Below are 26,315 nucleotides of genomic sequence, written 5' to 3'. Positions count from 1 at the left end.
GTTTTATCCTTGCAGGCCTAACTTCGCTGGTGAAAGCACTTGTGGGGTTTCTGTAGTGTAGTGGTCATCACGTTCGCCTAACACGCGAAAGGTCCTCGGTTCGAAACCGAGCAGAAACAGTGCTCTTCTTTTGGCGAGAAAATAATAGCATCCACTGCCGCACCAGCAATGATCGTCGACAGGCACCCATTCAAAAAGGGTTATCAGCTCGATTTGCCTGAAGGTTTCCGTAGTGTAGTGGTTATCACGTTCGCCTCACACGCGAAAGGTCCCCAGTTCGAAACTGGGCGGAAACAACCTCTGGCTTTTATGACAATTGTCAAATCAGGCTTCTGTTGAGTACTGACGTTCACTGAAAACATTCTTTCTGCAGAGCGGTGTGAGGCTAGAAGTTTGAATTCAGCTCAGTGTTTACCGCCCCTCGCGGTGTCGCAAACTTGCGTAGAATCTGATTTCTTTTAGCTTTGTGTTGTGCATGAGCAGGTGGCCAGTGCGTTTGCTGGCCCTTCACGGTGCAGACCGTACAAGACAGCTCTATAAAAAAAAAGACTATAAATACTTGAAGCAGCACTGGCCTATTGGTTTCCGTAGTGTAGTGTTTATCATGTTTGCATTACACGCTAAAGGTCTCCTGTTCGAAACTGGGCGGAAGCATACAATTAGCGGACACTTTTGTCCAAAGCGACATACAATAGTGGAGGTATTCAACAAGACGAGGCAACGCATACGAAAAAGGGCTATTTATTCCAAGTAATTTGTTTGTGCTCAGAGAATTTAGTGCTGGAGTAGGAGTTTCGTTTTCTTTAGAGAGAGGGATATTCACCGGGGTTCGGGTGTACTCTGAAGAGATGGGTGTTAGCTGTCGTTTGAAGGACACCAGTGTATCCGTAATCCGACTGGGAATGGGAAGGTGATTCCACCAGCGTAGAACATTGAATGAAAACATTGTGGAAAGTGACTTTCCGTCTCTCTGCGCTGGCACCACAAGACAGTGCTCTCACCCTAACCGGAGGCTCCTGTGGTTATCACGATGGCTTTACAAGCGGAGGGTCTCCTGTTAGCAACTGGGCGGAAACATTCAGATTTGCTTTTACGCACATTCTCAATTGGCTCTCTGCTCACTGGATGATCCACGATACAAGGGCATGGATCTGTCAAATGTCATGACTTGACGTTGTACGAGGATTTGACGAAAAAAATGCCCTGCAAACCTTAAAAAGCAACACTATCCCAGGACAATTCTTTTGATCCCCTTTCAGTGCACTTGCATAAAAGCCCGCGTGATGCGGCACTTTGTCAGTGTTACTGTATCATTCGGACATGGGGGCAGAGAGTTAAAGAATTCAGCCTGAGCGCACTGCCGCAGGCTCGGTTTGTCAGAAGTGGGATTCGAACCCACGCCTCCAGGGGAGACTGCGACCTGAACGCAGCGCCTTAGACCGCTCGGCCATCCTGACATGCAAGCTTGGCAGGAGCTGTCTCCTGGGAGCCACACCGCAGTACATGGAATCTGGTGCTTCACAGCTTGCCCAGCTCCGTCTGTTCTCACTCATTGGCGCTGCAGGCAGCTAATCTGTGCTCGCCTCCTGGGGCTGCGCCTAGTTTCAATAGCCAACACTTGACAGCTGTCATTGCTTACGGCCACACCACCCTGAGGGGGCTATAGAGCAAACAGGAAGTGAGTTGGCAGCAGTAAGGAGAGAAAGGCTCTCCCCATTTTGTTTGTCTACCTTTTTGTTTATTGACCTTGAGTGTTTTTGTTTGTTTGTTTTCTTTTTGTCTTTAAAAACCACCTAACAGCAGCATTTTGCTGACTGAAGGGTGGTTATGTAGTGTGTTTTATTTTTAATCATGGACAGATTCCCCGGCAACGACATGGAAATGAAGGGACTTGCAAGAAAGGAAAAGAAAATGGGCTGGATAATAGACGAAGAGGTAAAGAAAATGGACTTGACAACAGACAAAGAGATAAATAAAATGAAGAGCCCGGCCAACGAAGAGGTGAGAAAGGTAAGGATAAGCAAGAGGTACAAAGAAGAGTATGCACAAAGGAAGCAACAGTAACTGTAGAAGTAGAAAATGTAAAAGATGCAAGAAGATTCGATATAACCAAAGCAGTCACGGAGCTGATTGGAGAAGGAAGAATGCTGGCGGTGAGACCCAAACAAACCAAGGGAGTATAAAGTAACAATGGAGACTGAAGATGACACCGAAATTTTAATAGACAATGGATTGACAATTAAAGGAGTGAAATCTGAAGTACGGAGGTTACAAAACAGAGACTATGTTGTTTCGTTCAAGCATCTGCCTGTTTACCTAGCAAATGAAGAAATTTTAAGCAAGCTAGAGAGATAGGGCAGTTTTCCCCATATCTAAAATTAAAAGAAGATTGTATCCTGGCACAAACATAGAAGATGGAACAAGGTTTGTAAAAAACAGATTTCCGGAAGAGATGGTCTCCTTACCATACAGTACCAAAATCGAGACGGCGGAAGCGCCACAGCACTTTAGAGTCATGCACACCAATCAGGTCAAAACCTGTCGACTATGCATGAGCTCAGAAAATGTGATGAAGGAACGCCCAGAATTCAGGTGCTTCAAATGTGACGAAAGGGGACATTTCGCAAGGACCTGTACAGCTGTGTCGGGCCCGGATTGTAAATTGGCCCTAATACCTGCAGGGAGCTTGTCACGCTGAGTTGGCTTTTTCCGCTCGATTGACCAACGCGTACGCCTTGTTTTATCCTTGCAGGCCTAACTTCGCTGGTGAAAGCACTTGTGGGGTTTCTGTAGTGTAGTGGTCATCACGTTCGCCTAACACGCGAAAGGTCCTCGGTTCGAAACCGAGCAGAAACAGTGCTCTTCTTTTGGCGAGAAAATAATAGCATCCACTGCCGCCCCAGCAATGATCGTCGACAGGCACTCAATCAAAAAGGGTTATCAGCTCAATTTGCCTGAAGGTTTCCGTAGTGTAGTGGTTATCACATTCGCCTCACATGCGAAAGGTCCCCAGTTCGAAACTGGGCGGAAACAACCTCTGGCTTTTATGACAATTGTCAAATCAGGCTTCTGTTGAGTACTGACGTTCACTGAAAACATTCTTTTTGCAGAGCGGTGTGAGGCTAGAAGTTTGAATTCAGCTCAGTGTTTACCGCCCCTCGCGGTGTCGCAAACTTGCGTAGAATCTGATTTCTTTTAGCTTTGTGTTGTGCATGAGCAGGTGGCCAGTGCGTTTGCTGGCCCTTCACGGTGCAGACCGTACAAGACAGCTCTATAAAAAAAAGACTATAAATACTTGAAGCAGCACTGGCCTATTGGTTTCCGTAGTGTAGTGTTTATCATGTTTGCATTACACGCTAAAGGTCTCCTGTTCGAAACTGGGCGGAAGCATACAATTAGCGGACACTTTTGTCCAAAGCGACATACAATAGTGGAGGTATTCAACAAGACAAGGCAATGCATACGAAAAAGGGCTATTTATTCCAAGTAATTTGTTTGTGCTCAGAGAATTTAGTGCTGGAGTAGGAGTTTCGTTTTCTTTAGAGAGAGGGATATTCACCGGGGTTCGGGTGTACTCTGAAGAGATGGGTGTTAGCTGTCGTTTGAAGGACACCAGTGTATCCGTAATCCGACTGGGAATGGGAAAGTGATTCCACCAGCGTAGAACATTGAATGAAAACATTGTGGAAAGTGACTTTCCGTCTCTCTGCGCTGGCACCACAAGACAGTGCTCTCACCCTAACCGGAGGCTCCTGTGGTTATCACGATGGCTTTACAAGCGGAGGGTCTCCTGTTAGCAACTGGGCGGAAACATTCAGATTTGCTTTTACGCACATTCTCAATTGGCTCTCTGCTCACTGGATGATCCACGATACAAGGGCATGGATCTGTCAAATGTCATGACTTGACGTTGTACGAGGATTTGACGAAAAAAATGCCCTGCAAACCTTAAAAAGCAACACTATCCCAGGACAATTCTTTTGATCCCCTTTCAGTGCACTTGCATAAAAGCCCGCGTGATGCGGCACTTTGTCAGTGTTACTGTATCATTCGGACATGGGGGCAGAGAGTTAAAGAATTCAGCCTGAGCGCACTGCCGCAGGCTCGGTTTGTCAGAAGTGGGATTCGAACCCACGCCTCCAGGGGAGACTGCGACCTGAACGCAGCGCCTTAGACCGCTCGGCCATCCTGACATGCAAGCTTGGCAGGAGCTGTCTCCTGGGAGCCACACCGCAGTACATGGAATCTGGTGCTTCACAGCTTGCCCAGCTCCGTCTGTTCTCACTCATTGGCGCTGCAGGCAGCTAATCTGTGCTCGCCTCCTGGGGCTGTGCCTAGTTTCAATAGCCAACACTTGACAGCTGTCATTGCTTACGGCCACACCACCCTGAGGGGGCTATAGAGCAAACAGGAAGTGAGTTGGCAGCAGTAAGGAGAGAAAGGCTCTCCCCATTTTGTTTGTCTACCTTTTTGTTTATTGACCTTGAGTGTTTTTGTTTGTTTGTTTTCTTTTTGTCTTTAAAAACCACCTAACAGCAGCATTTTGCTGACTGAAGGGTGGTTATGTAGTGTGTTTTATTTTTAATCATGGACAGATTCCCCGGCAACGACATGGAAATGAAGGGACTTGCAAGAAAGGATAAAGAAAATGGGCTGGATAATAGACGAAGAGGTAAAGAAAATGGACTTGACAACAGACAAAGAGATAAATAAAATGAAGAGCCCGGCCAACGAAGAGGTGAGAAAGGTAAGGATAAGCAAGAGGTACAAAGAAGAGTATGCACAAAGGAAGCAACAGTAACTGTAGAAGTAGAAAATGTAAAAGATGCAAGAAGATTCGATATAACCAAAGCAGTCACGGAGCTGATTGGAGAAGGAAGAATGCTGGCGGTGAGACCCAAACAAACCAAGGGAGTATGAAGTAACAATGGAGACTGAAGATGACACCGAAATTTTAATAGACAATGGATTGACAATTAAAGGAGTGAAATCTGAAGTACGGAGGTTACAAAACAGAGACTATGTTGTTTCGTTCAAGCATCTGCCTGTTTACCTAGCAAATGAAGAAATTTTAAGCAAGCTAGAGAGATAGGGCAGTTTTCCCCATATCTAAAATTAAAAGAAGATTGTATCCTGGCACAAACATAGAAGATGGAACAAGGTTTGTAAAAAACAGATTTCCGGAAGAGATGGTCTCCTTACCATACAGTACCAAAATCGAGACGGCGGAAGCGCCACAGCACTTTAGAGTCATGCACACCAATCAGGTCAAAACCTGTCGACTATGCATGAGCTCAGAAAATGTGATGAAGGAACGCCCAGAATTCAGGTGCTTCAAATGTGACGAAAGGGGACATTTCGCAAGGACCTGTACAGCTGTGTCGGGCCCGGATTGTAAATTGGCCCTAATACCTGCAGGGAGCTTGTCACGCTGAGTTGGCTTTGTCCGCTCGATTGACCAACGCGTACGCCTTGTTTTATCCTTGCAGGCCTAACTTCGCTGGTGAAAGCACTTGTGGGGTTTCTGTAGTGTAGTGGTCATCACGTTCGCCTAACACGCGAAAGGTCCTCGGTTCGAAACCGAGCAAAAACAGTGCTCTTCTTTTGGCGAGAAAATAATAGCATCCACTGCCGCACCAGCAATGATCGTCGACAGGCACCCAATCAAAAAGGGTTATCAGCTCGATTTGCCTGAAGGTTTCCGTAGTGTAGTGGTTATCACGTTCGCCTCACACGCGAAAGGTCCCCAGTTCGAAACTGGGCGGAAACAACCTCTGGCTTTTATGACAATTGTCAAATCAGGCTTCTGTTGAGTACTGACGTTCACTGAAAACATTCTTTCTGCAGAGCGGTGTGAGGCTAGAAGTTTGAATTCAGCTCAGTGTTTACCGCCCCTCGCGGTGTCGCAAACTTGCGTAGAATCTGATTTCTTTTAGCTTTGTGTTGTGCATGAGCAGGTGGCCAGTGCGTTTGCTGGCCCTTCACGGTGCAGACCGTACAAGACAGCTCTATAAAAAAAAAGACTATAAATACTTGAAGCAGCACTGGCCTATTGGTTTCCGTAGTGTAGTGTTTATCATGTTTGCATTACACGCTAAAGGTCTCCTGTTCGAAACTGGGCGGAAGCATACAATTAGCGGACACTTTTGTCCAAAGCGACATACAATAGTGGAGGTATTCAACAAGACGAGGCAATGCATACGAAAAAGGGCTATTTATTCCAAGTAATTTGTTTGTGCTCAGAGAATTTAGTGCTGGAGTAGGAGTTTCGTTTTCTTTAGAGAGAGGGATATTCACCGGGGTTCGGGTGTACTCTGAAGAGATGGGTGTTAGCTGTCGTTTGAAGGACACCAGTGTATCCGTAATCCGACTGGGAATGGGAAGGTGATTCCACCAGCGTAGAACATTGAATGAAAACATTGTGGAAAGTGACTTTCCGTCTCTCTGCGCTGGCACCACAAGACAGTGCTCTCACCCTAACCGGAGGCTCCTGTGGTTATCACGATGGCTTTACAAGCGGAGGGTCTCCTGTTAGCAACTGGGCGGAAACATTCAGATTTGCTTTTACGCACATTCTCAATTGGCTCTCTGCTCACTGGATGATCCACGATACAAGGGCATGGATCTGTCAAATGTCATGACTTGACGTTGTACGAGGATTTGACGAAAAAAATGCCCTGCAAACCTTAAAAAGCAACACTATCCCAGGACAATTCTTTTGATCCCCTTTCAGTGCACTTGCATAAAAGCCCGCGTGATGCGGCACTTTGTCAGTGTTACTGTATCATTCGGACATGGGGGCAGAGAGTTAAAGAATTCAGCCTGAGCGCACTGCCGCAGGCTCGGTTTGTCAGAAGTGGGATTCGAACCCACGCCTCCAGGGGAGACTGCGACCTGAACGCAGCGCCTTAGACCGCTCGGCCATCCTGACATGCAAGCTTGGCAGGAGCTGTCTCCTGGGAGCCACACCGCAGTACATGGAATCTGGTGCTTCACAGCTTGCCCAGCTCCGTCTGTTCTCACTCATTGGCGCTGCAGGCAGCTAATCTGTGCTCGCCTCCTGGGGCTGTGCCTAGTTTCAATAGCCAACACTTGACAGCTGTCATTGCTTACGGCCACACCACCCTGAGGGGGCTATAGAGCAAACAGGAAGTGAGTTGGCAGCAGTAAGGAGAGAAAGGCTCTCCCCATTTTGTTTGTCTACCTTTTTGTTTATTGACCTTGAGTGTTTTTGTTTGTTTGTTTTCTTTTTGTCTTTAAAAACCACCTAACAGCAGCATTTTGCTGACTGAAGGGTGGTTATGTAGTGTGTTTTATTTTTAATCATGGACAGATTCCCCGGCAACGACATGGAAATGAAGGGACTTGCAAGAAAGGATAAAGAAAATGGGCTGGATAATAGACGAAGAGGTAAAGAAAATGGACTTGACAACAGACAAAGAGATAAATAAAATGAAGAGCCCGGCCAACGAAGAGGTGAGAAAGGTAAGGATAAGCAAGAGGTACAAAGAAGAGTATGCACAAAGGAAGCAACAGTAACTGTAGAAGTAGAAAATGTAAAAGATGCAAGAAGATTCGATATAACCAAAGCAGTCACGGAGCTGATTGGAGAAGGAAGAATGCTGGCGGTGAGACCCAAACAAACCAAGGGAGTATGAAGTAACAATGGAGACTGAAGATGACACCGAAATTTTAATAGACAATGGATTGACAATTAAAGGAGTGAAATCTGAAGTACGGAGGTTACAAAACAGAGACTATGTTGTTTCGTTCAAGCATCTGCCTGTTTACCTAGCAAATGAAGAAATTTTAAGCAAGCTAGAGAGATAGGGCAGTTTTCCCCATATCTAAAATTAAAAGAAGATTGTATCCTGGCACAAACATAGAAGATGGAACAAGGTTTGTAAAAAACAGATTTCCGGAAGAGATGGTCTCCTTACCATACAGTACCAAAATCGAGACGGCGGAAGCGCCACAGCACTTTAGAGTCATGCACACCAATCAGGTCAAAACCTGTCGACTATGCATGAGCTCAGAAAATGTGATGAAGGAACGCCCAGAATTCAGGTGCTTCAAATGTGACGAAAGGGGACATTTCGCAAGGACCTGTACAGCTGTGTCGGGCCCGGATTGTAAATTGGCCCTAATACCTGCAGGGAGCTTGTCACGCTGAGTTGGCTTTGTCCGCTCGATTGACCAACGCGTACGCCTTGTTTTATCCTTGCAGGCCTAACTTCGCTGGTGAAAGCACTTGTGGGGTTTCTGTAGTGTAGTGGTCATCACGTTCGCCTAACACGCGAAAGGTCCTCGGTTCGAAACCGAGCAGAAACAGTGCTCTTCTTTTGGCGAGAAAATAATAGCATCCACTGCCGCACCAGCAATGATCGTCGACAGGCACCCAATCAAAAAGGGTTATCAGCTCGATTTGCCTGAAGGTTTCCGTAGTGTAGTGGTTATCACGTTCGCCTCACACGCGAAAGGTCCCCAGTTCGAAACTGGGCGGAAACAACCTCTGGCTTTTATGACAATTGTCAAATCAGGCTTCTGTTGAGTACTGACGTTCACTGAAAACATTCTTTCTGCAGAGCGGTGTGAGGCTAGAAGTTTGAATTCAGCTCAGTGTTTACCGCCCCTCGCGGTGTCGCAAACTTGCGTAGAATCTGATTTCTTTTAGCTTTGTGTTGTGCATGAGCAGGTGGCCAGTGCGTTTGCTGGCCCTTCACGGTGCAGACCGTACAAGACAGCTCTATAAAAAAAAAGACTATAAATACTTGAAGCAGCACTGGCCTATTGGTTTCCGTAGTGTAGTGTTTATCATGTTTGCATTACACGCTAAAGGTCTCCTGTTCGAAACTGGGCGGAAGCATACAATTAGCGGACACTTTTGTCCAAAGCGACATACAATAGTGGAGGTATTCAACAAGACGAGGCAATGCATACGAAAAAGGGCTATTTATTCCAAGTAATTTGTTTGTGCTCAGAGAATTTAGTGCTGGAGTAGGAGTTTCGTTTTCTTTAGAGAGAGGGATATTCACCGGGGTTCGGGTGTACTCTGAAGAGATGGGTGTTAGCTGTCGTTTGAAGGACACCAGTGTATCCGTAATCCGACTGGGAATGGGAAGGTGATTCCACCAGCGTAGAACATTGAATGAAAACATTGTGGAAAGTGACTTTCCGTCTCTCTGCGCTGGCACCACAAGACAGTGCTCTCACCCTAACCGGAGGCTCCTGTGGTTATCACGATGGCTTTACAAGCGGAGGGTCTCCTGTTAGCAACTGGGCGGAAACATTCAGATTTGCTTTTACGCACATTCTCAATTGGCTCTCTGCTCACTGGATGATCCACGATACAAGGGCATGGATCTGTCAAATGTCATGACTTGACGTTGTACGAGGATTTGACGAAAAAAATGCCCTGCAAACCTTAAAAAGCAACACTATCCCAGGACAATTCTTTTGATCCCCTTTCAGTGCACTTGCATAAAAGCCCGCGTGATGCGGCACTTTGTCAGTGTTACTGTATCATTCGGACATGGGGGCAGAGAGTTAAAGAATTCAGCCTGAGCGCACTGCCGCAGGCTCGGTTTGTCAGAAGTGGGATTCGAACCCACGCCTCCAGGGGAGACTGCGACCTGAACGCAGCGCCTTAGACCGCTCGGCCATCCTGACATGCAAGCTTGGCAGGAGCTGTCTCCTGGGAGCCACACCGCAGTACATGGAATCTGGTGCTTCACAGCTTGCCCAGCTCCGTCTGTTCTCACTCATTGGCGCTGCAGGCAGCTAATCTGTGCTCGCCTCCTGGGGCTGTGCCTAGTTTCAATAGCCAACACTTGACAGCTGTCATTGCTTACGGCCACACCACCCTGAGGGGGCTATAGAGCAAACAGGAAGTGAGTTGGCAGCAGTAAGGAGAGAAAGGCTCTCCCCATTTTGTTTGTCTACCTTTTTGTTTATTGACCTTGAGTGTTTTTGTTTGTTTGTTTTCTTTTTGTCTTTAAAAACCACCTAACAGCAGCATTTTGCTGACTGAAGGGTGGTTATGTAGTGTGTTTTATTTTTAATCATGGACAGATTCCCCGGCAACGACATGGAAATGAAGGGACTTGCAAGAAAGGATAAAGAAAATGGGCTGGATAATAGACGAAGAGGTAAAGAAAATGGACTTGACAACAGACAAAGAGATAAATAAAATGAAGAGCCCGGCCAACGAAGAGGTGAGAAAGGTAAGGATAAGCAAGAGGTACAAAGAAGAGTATGCACAAAGGAAGCAACAGTAACTGTAGAAGTAGAAAATGTAAAAGATGCAAGAAGATTCGATATAACCAAAGCAGTCACGGAGCTGATTGGAGAAGGAAGAATGCTGGCGGTGAGACCCAAACAAACCAAGGGAGTATGAAGTAACAATGGAGACTGAAGATGACACCGAAATTTTAATAGACAATGGATTGACAATTAAAGGAGTGAAATCTGAAGTACGGAGGTTACAAAACAGAGACTATGTTGTTTCGTTCAAGCATCTGCCTGTTTACCTAGCAAATGAAGAAATTTTAAGCAAGCTAGAGAGATAGGGCAGTTTTCCCCATATCTAAAATTAAAAGAAGATTGTATCCTGGCACAAACATAGAAGATGGAACAAGGTTTGTAAAAAACAGATTTCCGGAAGAGATGGTCTCCTTACCATACAGTACCAAAATCGAGACGGCGGAAGCGCCACAGCACTTTAGAGTCATGCACACCAATCAGATCAAAACCTGTCGACTATGCATGAGCTCAGAAAATGTGATGAAGGAACGCCCAGAATTCAGGTGCTTCAAATGTGACGAAAGGGGACATTTCGCAAGGACCTGTACAGCTGTGTCGGGCCCGGATTGTAAATTGGCCCTAATACCTGCAGGGAGCTTGTCACGCTGAGTTGGCTTTGTCCGCTCGATTGACCAACGCGTACGCCTTGTTTTATCCTTGCAGGCCTAACTTCGCTGGTGAAAGCACTTGTGGGGTTTCTGTAGTGTAGTGGTCATCACGTTCGCCTAACACGCGAAAGGTCCTCGGTTCGAAACCGAGCAGAAACAGTGCTCTTCTTTTGGCGAGAAAATAATAGCATCCACTGCCGCACCAGCAATGATCGTCGACAGGCACCCATTCAAAAAGGGTTATCAGCTCGATTTGCCTGAAGGTTTCCGTAGTGTAGTGGTTATCACGTTCGCCTCACACGCGAAAGGTCCCCAGTTCGAAACTGGGCGGAAACAACCTCTGGCTTTTATGACAATTGTCAAATCAGGCTTCTGTTGAGTACTGACGTTCACTGAAAACATTCTTTCTGCAGAGCGGTGTGAGGCTAGAAGTTTGAATTCAGCTCAGTGTTTACCGCCCCTCGCGGTGTCGCAAACTTGCGTAGAATCTGATTTCTTTTAGCTTTGTGTTGTGCATGAGCAGGTGGCCAGTGCGTTTGCTGGCCCTTCACGGTGCAGACCGTACAAGACAGCTCTATAAAAAAAAAGACTATAAATACTTGAAGCAGCACTGGCCTATTGGTTTCCGTAGTGTAGTGTTTATCATGTTTGCATTACACGCTAAAGGTCTCCTGTTCGAAACTGGGCGGAAGCATACAATTAGCGGACACTTTTGTCCAAAGCGACATACAATAGTGGAGGTATTCAACAAGACGAGGCAACGCATACGAAAAAGGGCTATTTATTCCAAGTAATTTGTTTGTGCTCAGAGAATTTAGTGCTGGAGTAGGAGTTTCGTTTTCTTTAGAGAGAGGGATATTCACCGGGGTTCGGGTGTACTCTGAAGAGATGGGTGTTAGCTGTCGTTTGAAGGACACCAGTGTATCCGTAATCCGACTGGGAATGGGAAGGTGATTCCACCAGCGTAGAACATTGAATGAAAACATTGTGGAAAGTGACTTTCCGTCTCTCTGCGCTGGCACCACAAGACAGTGCTCTCACCCTAACCGGAGGCTCCTGTGGTTATCACGATGGCTTTACAAGCGGAGGGTCTCCTGTTAGCAACTGGGCGGAAACATTCAGATTTGCTTTTACGCACATTCTCAATTGGCTCTCTGCTCACTGGATGATCCACGATACAAGGGCATGGATCTGTCAAATGTCATGACTTGACGTTGTACGAGGATTTGACGAAAAAAATGCCCTGCAAACCTTAAAAAGCAACACTATCCCAGGACAATTCTTTTGATCCCCTTTCAGTGCACTTGCATAAAAGCCCGCGTGATGCGGCACTTTGTCAGTGTTACTGTATCATTCGGACATGGGGGCAGAGAGTTAAAGAATTCAGCCTGAGCGCACTGCCGCAGGCTCGGTTTGTCAGAAGTGGGATTCGAACCCACGCCTCCAGGGGAGACTGCGACCTGAACGCAGCGCCTTAGACCGCTCGGCCATCCTGACATGCAAGCTTGGCAGGAGCTGTCTCCTGGGAGCCACACCGCAGTACATGGAATCTGGTGCTTCACAGCTTGCCCAGCTCCGTCTGTTCTCACTCATTGGCGCTGCAGGCAGCTAATCTGTGCTCGCCTCCTGGGGCTGCGCCTAGTTTCAATAGCCAACACTTGACAGCTGTCATTGCTTACGGCCACACCACCCTGAGGGGGCTATAGAGCAAACAGGAAGTGAGTTGGCAGCAGTAAGGAGAGAAAGGCTCTCCCCATTTTGTTTGTCTACCTTTTTGTTTATTGACCTTGAGTGTTTTTGTTTGTTTGTTTTCTTTTTGTCTTTAAAAACCACCTAACAGCAGCATTTTGCTGACTGAAGGGTGGTTATGTAGTGTGTTTTATTTTTAATCATGGACAGATTCCCCGGCAACGACATGGAAATGAAGGGACTTGCAAGAAAGGAAAAGAAAATGGGCTGGATAATAGACGAAGAGGTAAAGAAAATGGACTTGACAACAGACAAAGAGATAAATAAAATGAAGAGCCCGGCCAACGAAGAGGTGAGAAAGGTAAGGATAAGCAAGAGGTACAAAGAAGAGTATGCACAAAGGAAGCAACAGTAACTGTAGAAGTAGAAAATGTAAAAGATGCAAGAAGATTCGATATAACCAAAGCAGTCACGGAGCTGATTGGAGAAGGAAGAATGCTGGCGGTGAGACCCAAACAAACCAAGGGAGTATAAAGTAACAATGGAGACTGAAGATGACACCGAAATTTTAATAGACAATGGATTGACAATTAAAGGAGTGAAATCTGAAGTACGGAGGTTACAAAACAGAGACTATGTTGTTTCGTTCAAGCATCTGCCTGTTTACCTAGCAAATGAAGAAATTTTAAGCAAGCTAGAGAGATAGGGCAGTTTTCCCCATATCTAAAATTAAAAGAAGATTGTATCCTGGCACAAACATAGAAGATGGAACAAGGTTTGTAAAAAACAGATTTCCGGAAGAGATGGTCTCCTTACCATACAGTACCAAAATCGAGACGGCGGAAGCGCCACAGCACTTTAGAGTCATGCACACCAATCAGGTCAAAACCTGTCGACTATGCATGAGCTCAGAAAATGTGATGAAGGAACGCCCAGAATTCAGGTGCTTCAAATGTGACGAAAGGGGACATTTCGCAAGGACCTGTACAGCTGTGTCGGGCCCGGATTGTAAATTGGCCCTAATACCTGCAGGGAGCTTGTCACGCTGAGTTGGCTTTGTCCGCTCGATTGACCAACGCGTACGCCTTGTTTTATCCTTGCAGGCCTAACTTCGCTGGTGAAAGCACTTGTGGGGTTTCTGTAGTGTAGTGGTCATCACGTTCGCCTAACACGCGAAAGGTCCTCGGTTCGAAACCGAGCAGAAACAGTGCTCTTCTTTTGGCGAGAAAATAATAGCATCCACTGCCGCACCAGCAATGATCGTCGACAGGCACCCAATCAAAAAGGGTTATCAGCTCAATTTGCCTGAAGGTTTCCGTAGTGTAGTGGTTATCACATTCGCCTCACATGCGAAAGGTCCCCATTTCGAAACTGGGCGGAAACAACCTCTGGCTTTTATGACAATTGTCAAATCAGGCTTCTGTTGAGTACTGACGTTCACTGAAAACATTCTTTTTGCAGAGCGGTGTGAGGCTAGAAGTTTGAATTCAGCTCAGTGTTTACCGCCCCTCGCGGTGTCGCAAACTTGCGTAGAATCTGATTTCTTTTAGCTTTGTGTTGTGCATGAGCAGGTGGCCAGTGCGTTTGCTGGCCCTTCACGGTGCAGACCGTACAAGACAGCTCTATAAAAAAAAGACTATAAATACTTGAAGCAGCACTGGCCTATTGGTTTCCGTAGTGTAGTGTTTATCATGTTTGCATTACACGCTAAAGGTCTCCTGTTCGAAACTGGGCGGAAGCATACAATTAGCGGACACTTTTGTCCAAAGCGACATACAATAGTGGAGGTATTCAACAAGACAAGGCAATGCATACGAAAAAGGGCTATTTATTCCAAGTAATTTGTTTGTGCTCAGAGAATTTAGTGCTGGAGTAGGAGTTTCGTTTTCTTTAGAGAGAGGGATATTCACCGGGGTTCGGGTGTACTCTGAAGAGATGGGTGTTAGCTGTCGTTTGAAGGACACCAGTGTATCCGTAATCCGACTGGGAATGGGAAAGTGATTCCACCAGCGTAGAACATTGAATGAAAACATTGTGGAAAGTGACTTTCCGTCTCTCTGCGCTGGCACCACAAGACAGTGCTCTCACCCTAACCGGAGGCTCCTGTGGTTATCACGATGGCTTTACAAGCGGAGGGTCTCCTGTTAGCAACTGGGCGGAAACATTCAGATTTGCTTTTACGCACATTCTCAATTGGCTCTCTGCTCACTGGATGATCCACGATACAAGGGCATGGATCTGTCAAATGTCATGACTTGACGTTGTACGAGGATTTGACGAAAAAAATGCCCTGCAAACCTTAAAAAGCAACACTATCCCAGGACAATTCTTTTGATCCCCTTTCAGTGCACTTGCATAAAAGCCCGCGTGATGCGGCACTTTGTCAGTGTTACTGTATCATTCGGACATGGGGGCAGAGAGTTAAAGAATTCAGCCTGAGCGCACTGCCGCAGGCTCGGTTTGTCAGAAGTGGGATTCGAACCCACGCCTCCAGGGGAGACTGCGACCTGAACGCAGCGCCTTAGACCGCTCGGCCATCCTGACATGCAAGCTTGGCAGGAGCTGTCTCCTGGGAGCCACACCGCAGTACATGGAATCTGGTGCTTCACAGCTTGCCCAGCTCCGTCTGTTCTCACTCATTGGCGCTGCAGGCAGCTAATCTGTGCTCGCCTCCTGGGGCTGCGCCTAGTTTCAATAGCCAACACTTGACAGCTGTCATTGCTTACGGCCACACCACCCTGAGGGGGCTATAGAGCAAACAGGAAGTGAGTTGGCAGCAGTAAGGAGAGAAAGGCTCTCCCCATTTTGTTTGTCTACCTTTTTGTTTATTGACCTTGAGTGTTTTTGTTTGTTTGTTTTCTTTTTGTCTTTAAAAACCACCTAACAGCAGCATTTTGCTGACTGAAGGGTGGTTATGTAGTGTGTTTTATTTTTAATCAAGGACAGATTCCCCGGCAACGACATGGAAATGAAGGGACTTGCAAGAAAGGATAAAGAAAATGGGCTGGATAATAGACGAAGAGGTAAAGAAAATGGACTTGACAACAGACAAAGAGATAAATAAAATGAAGAGCCCGGCCAACGAAGAGGTGAGAAAGGTAAGGATAAGCAAGAGGTACAAAGAAGAGTATGCACAAAGGAAGCAACAGTAACTGTAGAAGTAGAAAATGTAAAAGATGCAAGAAGATTCGATATAACCAAAGCAGTCACGGAGCTGATTGGAGAAGGAAGAATGCTGGCGGTGAGACCCAAACAAACCAAGGGAGTATGAAGTAACAATGGAGACTGAAGATGACACCGAAATTTTAATAGACAATGGATTGACAATTAAAGGAGTGAAATCTGAAGTACGGAGGTTACAAAACAGAGACTATGTTGTTTCGTTCAAGCATCTGCCTGTTTACCTAGCAAATGAAGAAATTTTAAGCAAGCTAGAGAGATAGGGCAGTTTTCCCCATATCTAAAATTAAAAGAAGATTGTATCCTGGCACAAACATAGAAGATGGAACAAGGTTTGTAAAAAACAGATTTCCGGAAGAGATGGTCTCCTTACCATACAGTACCAAAATCGAGACGGCGGAAGCGCCACAGCACTTTAGAGTCATGCACACCAATCAGGTCAAAACCAGTCGACTATGCATGAGCTCATAAAATGTGATGAAGGAACGCCCAGAATTCAGCTGCTTCAAATGAGACGAAAAGGGACATTTCGCAAGGACCTGTACAGCTGTGTCGGGCCCGGATTGTAAATTGGCCCTAATACCTGCAGGGAGCTTGTCACGCTGAGTTGGCTTTGTCCGCTCGATTGACCAACGCGTACGCCTTGTTTTATCCTTGCAGGCCTAACTTCGCTGGTGAAAGCACTTGTGGGGTTTCTGTAGTGTAGTGGTCATCACGTTCGCCTAACACGCGAAAGGTCCTCGGTTCGAAACCGAGCAGAAACAGTGCTCTTCTTTTGGCGAGAAAATAATAGCATCCACTGCCGCACCAGCAATGATCGTCGACAGGCACCCAATCAAAAAGGGTTATTAGCTCGATTTGCCTGAAGGTTTCCGTAGTGTAGTGGTTATCACGTTCGCCTCACACGCGAAAGGTCCCCAGTTCGAAACTGGGCGGAAACAACCTCTGGCTTTTATGACAATTGTCAAATCAGGCTTCTGTTGAGTACTGACGTTCACTGAAAACATTCTTTCTGCAGAGCGGTGTGAGGCTAGAAGTTTGAATTCAGCTCAGTGTTTACCGCCCCTCGCGGTGTCGCAAACTTGCGTAGAATCTGATTTCTTTTAGCTTTGTGTTGTGCATGAGCAGGTGGCCAGTGCGTTTGCTGGCCCTTCACGGTGCAGACCGTACAAGACAGCTCTATAAAAAAAAAGACTATAAATACTTGAAGCAGCACTGGCCTATTGGTTTCCGTAGTGTAGTGTTTATCATGTTTGCATTACACGCTAAAGGTCTCCTGTTCGAAACTGGGCGGAAGCATACAATTAGCGGACACTTTTGTCCAAAGCGACATACAATAGTGGAGGTATTCAACAAGACGAGGCAATGCATACGAAAAAGGGCTATTTATTCCAAGTAATTTGTTTGTGCTCAGAGAATTTAGTGCTGGAGTAGGAGTTTCGTTTTCTTTAGAGAGAGGGAAATTCACCGGGGTTCGGGTGTACTCTGAAGAGATGGGTGTTAGCTGTCGTTTGAAGGACACCAGTGTATCCGTAATCCGACTGGGAATGGGAAGGTGATTCCACCAGCGTAGAACATTGAATGAAAACATTGTGGAAAGTGACTTTCCGTCTCTCTGCGCTGGCACCACAAGACAGTGCTCTCACCCTAACCGGAGGCTCCTGTGGTTATCACGATGGCTTTACAAGCGGAGGGTCTCCTGTTAGCAACTGGGCGGAAACATTCAGATTTGCTTTTACGCACATTCTCAATCGGCTCTCTGCTCCCTGGATGATCCACGATACTAGGGCGTGGATCTGTCAAATGTCATGATTTGACGTTGTACGAGGATTTGACGAAAAAATGCCTCTGCAAACCAACGCCATCCCAGAACAATTCTTTTTATCCCCTTTCGGTGCACTTGCATTAAAGCCCGCGTGATGCGGCGCCTTGTCAGTGTTACTGTATCATTCGGACATGGAGGCAGAGAGTTAAAGACTTAATCCTGAACGCAGCGCCTTAGACCGCTCGGCCATCCTGACATGCGAACTTGGCAGGACCTGTCTCCTGGCAGCCACACCGCAGTACCGTGACATGGAATCTGGCGTTTCACAGCTTGCCCAGCTCCGGCTGTCCAGCTCATTGGCGCAGCAGGCAGCTAAGCTGTGCTCGCCTCCTGGGGCTGCGCCTAGTTTCAATAGCCAACACTTGACAGCTGTCAATGCTTACGGCCACACCACCCTGAGGGCGCTATAGAGCAAACAGGCCCTAAGTGAGTTGGCAGCAGTAAGGAGAGAAAGGCTCTCCCCATTTTGTTTGTCTACCTTTTTGTTTATTGACCTTGAGTGTTTTTGTTTGTTTGTTTTGTTTTTGTCTTTAAAAACCACCTAACAGCAGCATTTTGCTGACTGAAGGGTGGTTATGTAGTGTTTTATTTTTAATCATGGACAGATTCCCCGGCAACGACATGGAAATGGAGGGACTTGCATGAAAGGATAAAGAAAATAGGCTGGATAATAGACGAAGAGATAAAGAAAATGGACTTGACAACAGACAAAGAGATAAATTAAATGAAGAGCCCGGCCAACGAAGAGGTGAAAAAGGTAAGGATAAGCAAGAGATACAAAGAAGAGTATGCACAAAGGAAGCAACAGTAACTGTAGAAGTAGAAAATGTAAAAGATGCAAGAAGATTTGATATAATCAAATCAGTCACGGAGCTGAATGGAGAAGGAAGAATTCTGGCGTTGAGACCCAAACAAACAAGGGAGGAGGAAGTAACAGTGGAGACTGAAGATGACACCAAAATTTTAATAGACAATGGATTGACAATTCAAGGAGTGAAATCTGAAGTACGGAGGTTACAAAACAGAGACTATGTTGTTTCGTTCAAGAATCTGCCTGTTTACCTAGCTGATGAAGAAATTTTAAGCAAGCTAGAGGGATGGGGAGTTTTCCCCATATCTAAAATTAAAAGAAGATTGTATCCTGGCACAAACATAGAAGATGGAACAAGGTTTGTAAAAAACAGATTTCCAGAAGAGATGGTCTCCTTACCATACAGCACCAAAATCGAGACGGCGGAAGGGCCACAGCACTTTAGAGTCATGCACACCAATCAGGTAAAAACCTGTCGACTATGCATGAGCTCAGAAAATGTGATGAAGGAATGCCCAGAATTCAGGTGCTTCAAATGTGACGAAAGGGGACATTTCGCAAAGACCTGTACAGCTGTGTTGGGCCCGGATTGTAAATTGGCCCTAATACCTGCAGGGAGCTTGTCACGCTGAGTTGGCTTTGTCCTCTTGATTGACAAACGCGTACACCTTGTTTTATCCTTGCAGGCCTAACTTCGCTGGCGAAAGCGTTTGTGGGGTTTCTGTAGTGTAGTGGTCATCTTGTTCGCCTTACACGCGAAAGGTCCTCGGTTCGAAACTGAGCAGAAACAGTGCTCTTCTTTTGGCGAGAAAATAATAGCATCCACTGCGCCCCCAGCAATGATCGTCAACAGGCACCCAATCAAAATGGGTTATCTGCTTGTTCTGCCTGAAGGTTTCCGTAGTGTAGTGGTTATCACGTTCGCCTCACACGCGAAAGGTCCCCAGTTCGAAACTGGGCGGAAACAACCTCTGGCTTTTATGACAATTGTCAAATCATGCTTCTGTTGAGTACTGACGTTCACTAAAAACATTCTTTCTGCAGAGCGGTGTGAGGCTAGAAGTTTGAATTCATCTCAGTGTTTACCTCCCCTCGCGGTGTCGCAAACTTGCGTAGAATCTGATTTCTTTTAGCTTTGTGTTGTGCATGAGCAGGTGGCCAGTGCGTTTGCTGGCCCTCCACGGTGCAGACCGTACAAGACAGCCCTATAAAAAAAAAGACTATAAATACTTGAAGCAGCACTAGCCTATTGGTTTTCGTAGTGTAGTGTTTATCATGTTTGCATTACACACTAAAGGTCTCCTGTTCGAAACTGGGCGGAAGCATACAATTAGCGGACACTTTTGTCCAAAGCGACATACAATAGTGGAGGTATTCAACAAGACGAGGCAATGCATACGAAAAAGGGCTATTTATCCCAAGTAATTTGTTTGTGCTCAGAGAATTTAGTGCTGGAGTAGGAGTTTCGTTTTCTTTAGGGAGAGGGATATTCCCCTTGGGTTCGGGTGTGCTCTGAAAAGATGGGTGTTAGCTGTCGTTTGAAGGATACCAGTGTATCCCTAATCCGAGTGGGAATGGGAAGGTGATTCCACCAGCGTAGAACATTGAATGAAAACATTGTGGAAAGTGACTTTCAGTCTCTCTGCGATGGCACCACAAGACAGTGCTCTCACCCTAACCGGAGGCTCCTGTGGTTATCACGATGGCTTTACAAGCGGAGGGTCTCCTGTTAGAAACTGGGCGGAAACATTCAGATTTGCTTTTACGCACATTCTCAATCGGTTCTCTGCTCCCTGGATGATCCACGATACTAGGGCGTGGATCTGTCAAATGTCATGATTTGACGTTGTACGAGGATTTGACGAAAAAATGCATCTGCAAACCAACGCCATCCCAGAACAATTCTTTTTATCCCCTTTCGGTGCACTTGCATTAAAGCCCGCGTGATACGGCACCTTGTCAGTGTTACTGTATCATTCGGACATGGGGGCAGAGAGTTAAAGACTTCAGCCTGAACGCACTGCCACAGGTTCAGTTTGTCAAAAGTGGGATTCGAACCCACGCCTCCAGGGGAGACTGCAACCTGAACGCAGCGCCTTAGACTGCTCGGCCATCCTGACATGCGAACTTGGCAGGAGCTGTCTCCTGGGAGCCACACCGCAGTACCGTGACATGGAATCTGGCGTTTCACAGCTTGCCCAGCTCCGGCTGTCCAGCTCATTGGCGCAGCAGGCAGCTAAGCTGTGCTCGCCTCCTGGGGCTGCGCCTAGTTTCAATAGCCAACACTTGACAGCTGTCATTGCTTACGGCTACACCACCTTGAGTGCGCTACAGGGAGTTAGTGTGAAAACAGGAAGTGAAAGGCTGCAGACGGGAGAGAAAGGCTCTCCCTTTCTTTTGTTGTTTTATTTTTTATTTTTTTGGGTGTTTAATATAGTTTAAGGAGTTATTATTTTTTATTTTTGGAGTTTAAACCACCTGACAGCAGCACATGTGCTAGCTGGAAGGTGGTTATTCACCTTTTTTGCTTGGATTTTTTTGGGACAATGGAAAGCACAAAGGACAAATTCACTGGACTTTCGGGCAAAACAAGAGGAGAAAATAACACAGAGATGGATGGTGAAAAGCAAAGAGGAGACGACACGGGAGTACGAGAGGGAAAACAGATGGGAAACAACACAGCACGAGGAGGAGAAACAAACATGGCTAACATGGAATGACAAGAAAATCAACAACAGGAAAGACAACATGAAAGGAGAGGAAAGAAGTACTTGAAGGAAGCAACTGTAATACTAAACGTGGACAAAGTAAAAGAGGTGAGAGTTTCAGACATTATTAAGGCGTTAACAGAAAAATGTGGACATGGGAGAATTTTGGCAATAAGGTCGAGAAAGGACAAAGAATATGAAATAACTTTAGAAGAGGAAGAAACTTGTGACAAACTGATTGATGGACTAACAATAAATGAAGAGAACTGTGATGTTAAAATGTTACAAAACAGAGACTACGTTGTCTTCTTTATGCACTTGCCTGTTTATCTGGAGGATAGTTTAATATTAGAAAAATTGGATGGATGGGGTGTTAGCCCCTTATCAAAAATTAAAAGGAGGACATATCCGGGCACTGAGATTGAGGACAGGACAAGGTTCATAAAGACACGGTTTCCCAAGGAGGTGGCTTCGCTTCCATATAGCACGAAGTTTGAAACGGTAGAAGGACCACAATATTTCCGGGTGATGCACAGCCACCAAGTTAAGACTTGTAGGCTGTGTATGAGCCCGGAGCATGTGATGAAAGACTGCCCAGACTTTAGGTGCTTTAAGTGCGAAGAAAGAGGACATTTTGCAAGAAACTGTGATGCAATTAAATGCCCGGAATGCCTCCAAATTTTAGCAAAATGTGCATGTTGGATGGAGGCAGAGGAAGGAGAAGAGAGAAACCAGATAAGCAGGCAAGTGCATAAAGTAAACAATGTAGAACAAAATGAAGGAGAAGAACAAGCAGGAGTTTTACAACCAAAAGACTTACCGAAAGAGATACAAAATGGAAAAGAAATTCAAGAGGATAAGAAAATGCATAAGATGAATAATGAAGATGACATTTTTTGTGAAGAAAGACATGAAGAAGAGAGAGGAAAAATGCAAAATGAAGCAAATGAAAGACTGATATTGGAAGAAAGGGAGAGGCAAACGCTTTTCAAAGAAAAGGAAAAAAGAGAAGAAGAGGATAATGAAAACATAGAAATGGAAACAATGGACAATTCTCAGATGTGTGGAGACAATGAGGTGAAGACTGGACAAAGAAATGAAGAAAAAAGTAATGAAATTGGAAGAGAAAAAGAAATTAAAATGGACAGAGAGGAGAGAAGAACAATTCGAAGAAGGACATTAAAGATTAAACCTAATCTAGAAAGTACAAAGAGAAAATTGACTACAAGAATGAAAAACATGAACAGATATGAAGTGTTAAAGGAAATTAAGGGAGATGATGAGTAATAATGATTTTTAGGTTTTTAATTTTATTTTTATTTCTTTTAATGGATTTAAAATGTGTATCTTTTAATTCAAGAGGTATGATGGAAAAAGGGAAATTTGAGAAAATAAGAGAAAAATGTAAAAATAAGGACATGATAGTATTACAAGAAACAAACTGGAAAGATTATGTAATGGAAGATTTTAAAAAGAAGTGGGAGGGGGATATCTTATATAACAATGGTGATGGCAAATCTGGAAGAGGGGTGGCATTTTTAATAAAAAAAGATGTTTTAAATATTAAACAAATCGTGTATAAAGACAACAATGGAAAGTGTTTAGTGATAGAAGTAAACTATGAAGGACAAGAAATGATTATAGCCAATATACATGCACCAACGGAAGAGAAAGATAAAAAAGAGTTTTTTAAGATTTTAAATAAGGTAATTGAGAGATATAAAAAAATAATAATGGTAGGAGATTTTAATACAGTTTTTAATAAACAAGACATGGCAGATGGAATGGTTTTTAAATCTGACACAGCAAGGAAAGAACTAAAGGAGCTAATAAAAGAAAATAATTTAATAGACATATGGAGGGAAAATAACAAAGAAAAAAGAGAGTTTTCAAGGAGACAAATAGTTGGAGATTTTATATGTCAAACAAGAATAGATTTTATATTATGTACTAGGAATATTGAGAATTTTATAGAAAACGTACAGTATGAAGAGAACAGTTTTAGTGATCATAAGCTCTTGCATTTTAAAGTGAATGTAGATAACATACAAAAAGGACCAGGAACTTGGATTTTAAACACAACCATTTTAAAAAATGAAGATTATGTTCAAAAAGTCAAAGAAATAATAGAGAAAGAAAAAGAAAATAGAATGTATGATGAAGATAAAAGGATATGGTGGGAAAACACAAAATACCAAATAAGAAAATACACAATCAAATATTGCGCAGTACTACAAAGATGTAAAAAGAATACAGAAAATGAAGTTAAAAAATCCTTAGAAAAAGAATTAAACAAAGAAAATAAAGATATTGAAAAAATCAAAGAAATAGAGCAAAAATTAAGAGATTTAGAAGAAGACAAATATAAGGGGGCAATGTTGAGGAGCAGATCTAAATACACAGTAGAAGGGGAAAAATGCACGAAATTCTTTTTTGATTTAGAGAAGCAAAGAGGTAAAGCAGGAATACTAAAGGAAATTAAAGGGAGAAATGGAAAAATTGCGAAAGGAAACATAGAAATACTAGAAGAAATCAAACATTTTTATGAAGATCTTTTTGAAGCAAAAGGTATTGATGAAGAAAAAGAAAGGAAGATTCTAAATTATATAAAAGTAAAATTAGAAAAAGATGACAACAAAGAATGTGACAGAGATATAGATGAAGAAGAGATTGAAAGTGCAATAAATCAACGAAATAAAAAGAAAAGTCCAGGTATAGATGGAATAGGAAATGAATTTTATATTGTTTTTAAAGATATTTTAAAAGGAATACTTAAAGAAGTTTTTAAAGAAATTTTTAAATGTAAAGAGATGAATGAAAGAATGGGGATGGGATTAATGAAGTTAATGTATAAAAGAAAAGGAGCAAAAACTGAATTACAAAATTATAGACCAATAACAATGTTAAATACAGATTTAAAGATTTTAGCAAAAGTTTTAGCGAATAGATTAAAGGAAGTAATGCCTAAATTAATTAAATCAAACCAAGCATATGCAATAAAAGGGAGAGATATTGCAGATGTAACAATGAGCATTAAAAGCACAATAGACTATATACAAGAAAAGAAGATGAATGGTTTTTTAATTAGTGTAGATTTTGAAAAGGCTTTTGACAGAGTCGAACATACTTACTTATTTGATGTACTCAAAACATTTGGATTTGGAGAGAATTTTATTAATTGGATTAAAATTTTATATAAAGGGGCTTTAACAAAAGTAAAATGTAATGGTTTTTTAACAGATTGTTTTAAAATTACAAGATCGATTAGACAAGGATGTCCTATTTCAGCGCTATTATATTCCCTAGTCGCAGAACCTTTAGGGTTAGCAATAAAACAAGAAACTAAAATTAAAGGAATAAAAATAGAAGAAGAGGAGGATGAAGGAAAAATATACCAGTATGCTGATGATACAACAATAATAGTGAAGGAAAAAAAGAGTGTAAAAGAAGCCATGAAAAGAGTACAGGAGTTTTGTAAGGGAACAGGAAGTAAAATAAATGAAAATAAAACACAATATATGAGGTTTGGTAAAGCAGATATTTTAACAGATTGTTTTCAATTTAGAGAAGTAGAAGAACTGAAAATTTTAGGAATTTTAATTGGTAAAAATGAAAGAAAAGCAACAGAAAATATGTGGGATGATCTAATAAGAGGAATAGAATCAAGATTAAATTTTTGGAGGATGAGAGAACTTTGTTTAAAGGGGAAAGCCTTAATATTAAATGTTTTAATGACATCAAAGCTATGGTATAAATTATATGTAACAGAAATGCCATGTTGGATAGAAGAGAGATTGAAAAAGTGTGTTCAAGATTTTTTATGGGAGGGGAAACCCCCAAGAGTTGCGTACAATACAATAATAGGAGCAACAGAAGAAGGAGGGATAGGATTGATGGATATTAAACAAAGGAAGAATTGTCTTAGAGTCAAAATAGTTAAAAAGCTTTTACAAGAGGAGAACTCAACAGAATGGAAAAAGGTTATGAAATATTTTTTAAACAAAGTTGGCAATTTTAACTTAGGAGAAGACATTCTTTGGTTAAAAACTAAAAACTGGATGACGGAAAAGTTACCAGGGTTTTATCAAGAAATTTTAAGTGCATGGGGGAAATTTTTAGATGGAGTATTTTACCAAGTAAAGGGAAGAGAAAACTTGTTAAACCAACCTTTGTTTTTAAATAAAAGTATTTTAAAAGAAGGGAAGGAACTATTTTTTAAAAAATGGATGGATGTCGGGATTTTAAGAATAAGGGATGTTCTTTATGAATTCAAAAAGGGATTTTTAACTAAGCAATATATAGTAGACTTAATGGAAGAAGCTAAAGAGGAATACAGTGTAAAGGAAATAGAAAATAAACTTGAAACGGTCAAAGGTGCCATACCAAAAGAATGGATTACAAGAATAGAAAATATGGAAGAATGTGGGAATGAAAAAATCATACATGTCAATTTAAAAGGAAAGCTTTGTGATTTTAAAGATTGTTTACTGAAAGACTTTTATGTGTATTTTAGAGATAGTGTATTTCAAGAACCTATAGCAAATAACTTTTGGGTACAAAGATTGAATAGTGTGAAAAAGGAAAATATATGGAAAAACATGAGAGGGAAAATAATAGAAACAAGATTGGAATGTTTTGAATATTTTATAAGACACAAGGCAATTTTTACTGAGTGCATTTTAACAAAGATACAGAGAGAACCAAATGCAACATGTAAGGTATGTTTTCAAGAAGATGAAGGAATTTTACACCTGTTTTTATACTGTAAAGAATTAGAATGTTTTTACATGAAATGCCAAAAAATGCTAAAAGATTTATTGAAAGATTGGGATGAAGAACAATTGGAATGGAATACTCTTGTGATGTTCGGATGGAATATGGAAAACAAAAACAAAAAGTTTGTAAATCTTCTCATAATGATGATTAAAAAATGTGTGTGGGAAAGAAGAAATGTAGCAAAGCAGGCAAAAGTTGTTTTAAATGTGTGGAATGTACTAAAACGAAAAATGGAAAGATACATAGAAAGACTGTACTGGTATTTTAAAGGAGAAGACATGTTACCAAGCTTTTATGACGTGTTTAATGATGAAGTGTATAATGTTTTAAGTGGTTTAAAGTGGAAAATGCCCAAAGAGGATGTTATTTTATGAAGAATGTTTATTTTAATGTATTTGTTTTGTGAAATTTCTTGA

The 26,315-nt window shown here is 43.1% G+C and overlaps 1 protein-coding gene and 20 non-coding genes across 21 annotated transcripts in view; 14 read left to right on the top strand and 7 right to left on the bottom strand.

Moving 5' to 3' along the window:
- Positions 1 to 26,315, bottom strand: part of LOC137491081 (uncharacterized) — a 554,517-nt gene that overhangs the window by 343,927 nt on the left and 184,275 nt on the right. The gene's annotated exons all lie outside the window — the stretch shown is intronic.
- trnav-aac (transfer RNA valine (anticodon AAC)) lies at positions 47 to 119 on the top strand. The gene has a single exon. It is a non-coding gene; the product is annotated as a tRNA-Val (tRNA).
- Positions 224 to 296, top strand: trnav-cac (transfer RNA valine (anticodon CAC)). The gene has a single exon. It is a non-coding gene; the product is annotated as a tRNA-Val (tRNA).
- trnal-cag (transfer RNA leucine (anticodon CAG)) lies at positions 1,375 to 1,457 on the bottom strand. The gene has a single exon. It is a non-coding gene; the product is annotated as a tRNA-Leu (tRNA).
- On the top strand, positions 2,784 to 2,856 carry trnav-aac (transfer RNA valine (anticodon AAC)). Its single transcript has one exon. It is a non-coding gene; the product is annotated as a tRNA-Val (tRNA).
- trnav-cac (transfer RNA valine (anticodon CAC)) lies at positions 2,961 to 3,033 on the top strand. The gene has a single exon. It is a non-coding gene; the product is annotated as a tRNA-Val (tRNA).
- On the bottom strand, positions 4,111 to 4,193 carry trnal-cag (transfer RNA leucine (anticodon CAG)). Its single transcript has one exon. It is a non-coding gene; the product is annotated as a tRNA-Leu (tRNA).
- On the top strand, positions 5,698 to 5,770 carry trnav-cac (transfer RNA valine (anticodon CAC)). The gene has a single exon. It is a non-coding gene; the product is annotated as a tRNA-Val (tRNA).
- trnal-cag (transfer RNA leucine (anticodon CAG)) lies at positions 6,849 to 6,931 on the bottom strand. Its single transcript has one exon. It is a non-coding gene; the product is annotated as a tRNA-Leu (tRNA).
- Positions 8,259 to 8,331, top strand: trnav-aac (transfer RNA valine (anticodon AAC)). The gene has a single exon. It is a non-coding gene; the product is annotated as a tRNA-Val (tRNA).
- trnav-cac (transfer RNA valine (anticodon CAC)) lies at positions 8,436 to 8,508 on the top strand. Its single transcript has one exon. It is a non-coding gene; the product is annotated as a tRNA-Val (tRNA).
- trnal-cag (transfer RNA leucine (anticodon CAG)) lies at positions 9,587 to 9,669 on the bottom strand. Its single transcript has one exon. It is a non-coding gene; the product is annotated as a tRNA-Leu (tRNA).
- trnav-aac (transfer RNA valine (anticodon AAC)) lies at positions 10,997 to 11,069 on the top strand. Its single transcript has one exon. It is a non-coding gene; the product is annotated as a tRNA-Val (tRNA).
- On the top strand, positions 11,174 to 11,246 carry trnav-cac (transfer RNA valine (anticodon CAC)). Its single transcript has one exon. It is a non-coding gene; the product is annotated as a tRNA-Val (tRNA).
- Positions 12,325 to 12,407, bottom strand: trnal-cag (transfer RNA leucine (anticodon CAG)). The gene has a single exon. It is a non-coding gene; the product is annotated as a tRNA-Leu (tRNA).
- On the top strand, positions 13,734 to 13,806 carry trnav-aac (transfer RNA valine (anticodon AAC)). The gene has a single exon. It is a non-coding gene; the product is annotated as a tRNA-Val (tRNA).
- Positions 15,061 to 15,143, bottom strand: trnal-cag (transfer RNA leucine (anticodon CAG)). Its single transcript has one exon. It is a non-coding gene; the product is annotated as a tRNA-Leu (tRNA).
- Positions 16,471 to 16,543, top strand: trnav-aac (transfer RNA valine (anticodon AAC)). Its single transcript has one exon. It is a non-coding gene; the product is annotated as a tRNA-Val (tRNA).
- On the top strand, positions 16,648 to 16,720 carry trnav-cac (transfer RNA valine (anticodon CAC)). Its single transcript has one exon. It is a non-coding gene; the product is annotated as a tRNA-Val (tRNA).
- On the top strand, positions 19,133 to 19,205 carry trnav-uac (transfer RNA valine (anticodon UAC)). Its single transcript has one exon. It is a non-coding gene; the product is annotated as a tRNA-Val (tRNA).
- Positions 19,310 to 19,382, top strand: trnav-cac (transfer RNA valine (anticodon CAC)). Its single transcript has one exon. It is a non-coding gene; the product is annotated as a tRNA-Val (tRNA).

This window comes from Danio rerio, chromosome 4 (assembly GCF_052040795.2).
Source record: "Danio rerio strain M-AB ecotype USA chromosome 4, GRCz13ab, whole genome shotgun sequence".
NCBI classification, from domain to species: Eukaryota; Metazoa; Chordata; class Actinopteri; order Cypriniformes; family Danionidae; genus Danio; species Danio rerio.
The sequence above is the reverse complement of the archived record's forward strand: the minus strand, read 5'-3'. Positions and strand labels throughout refer to the sequence as shown.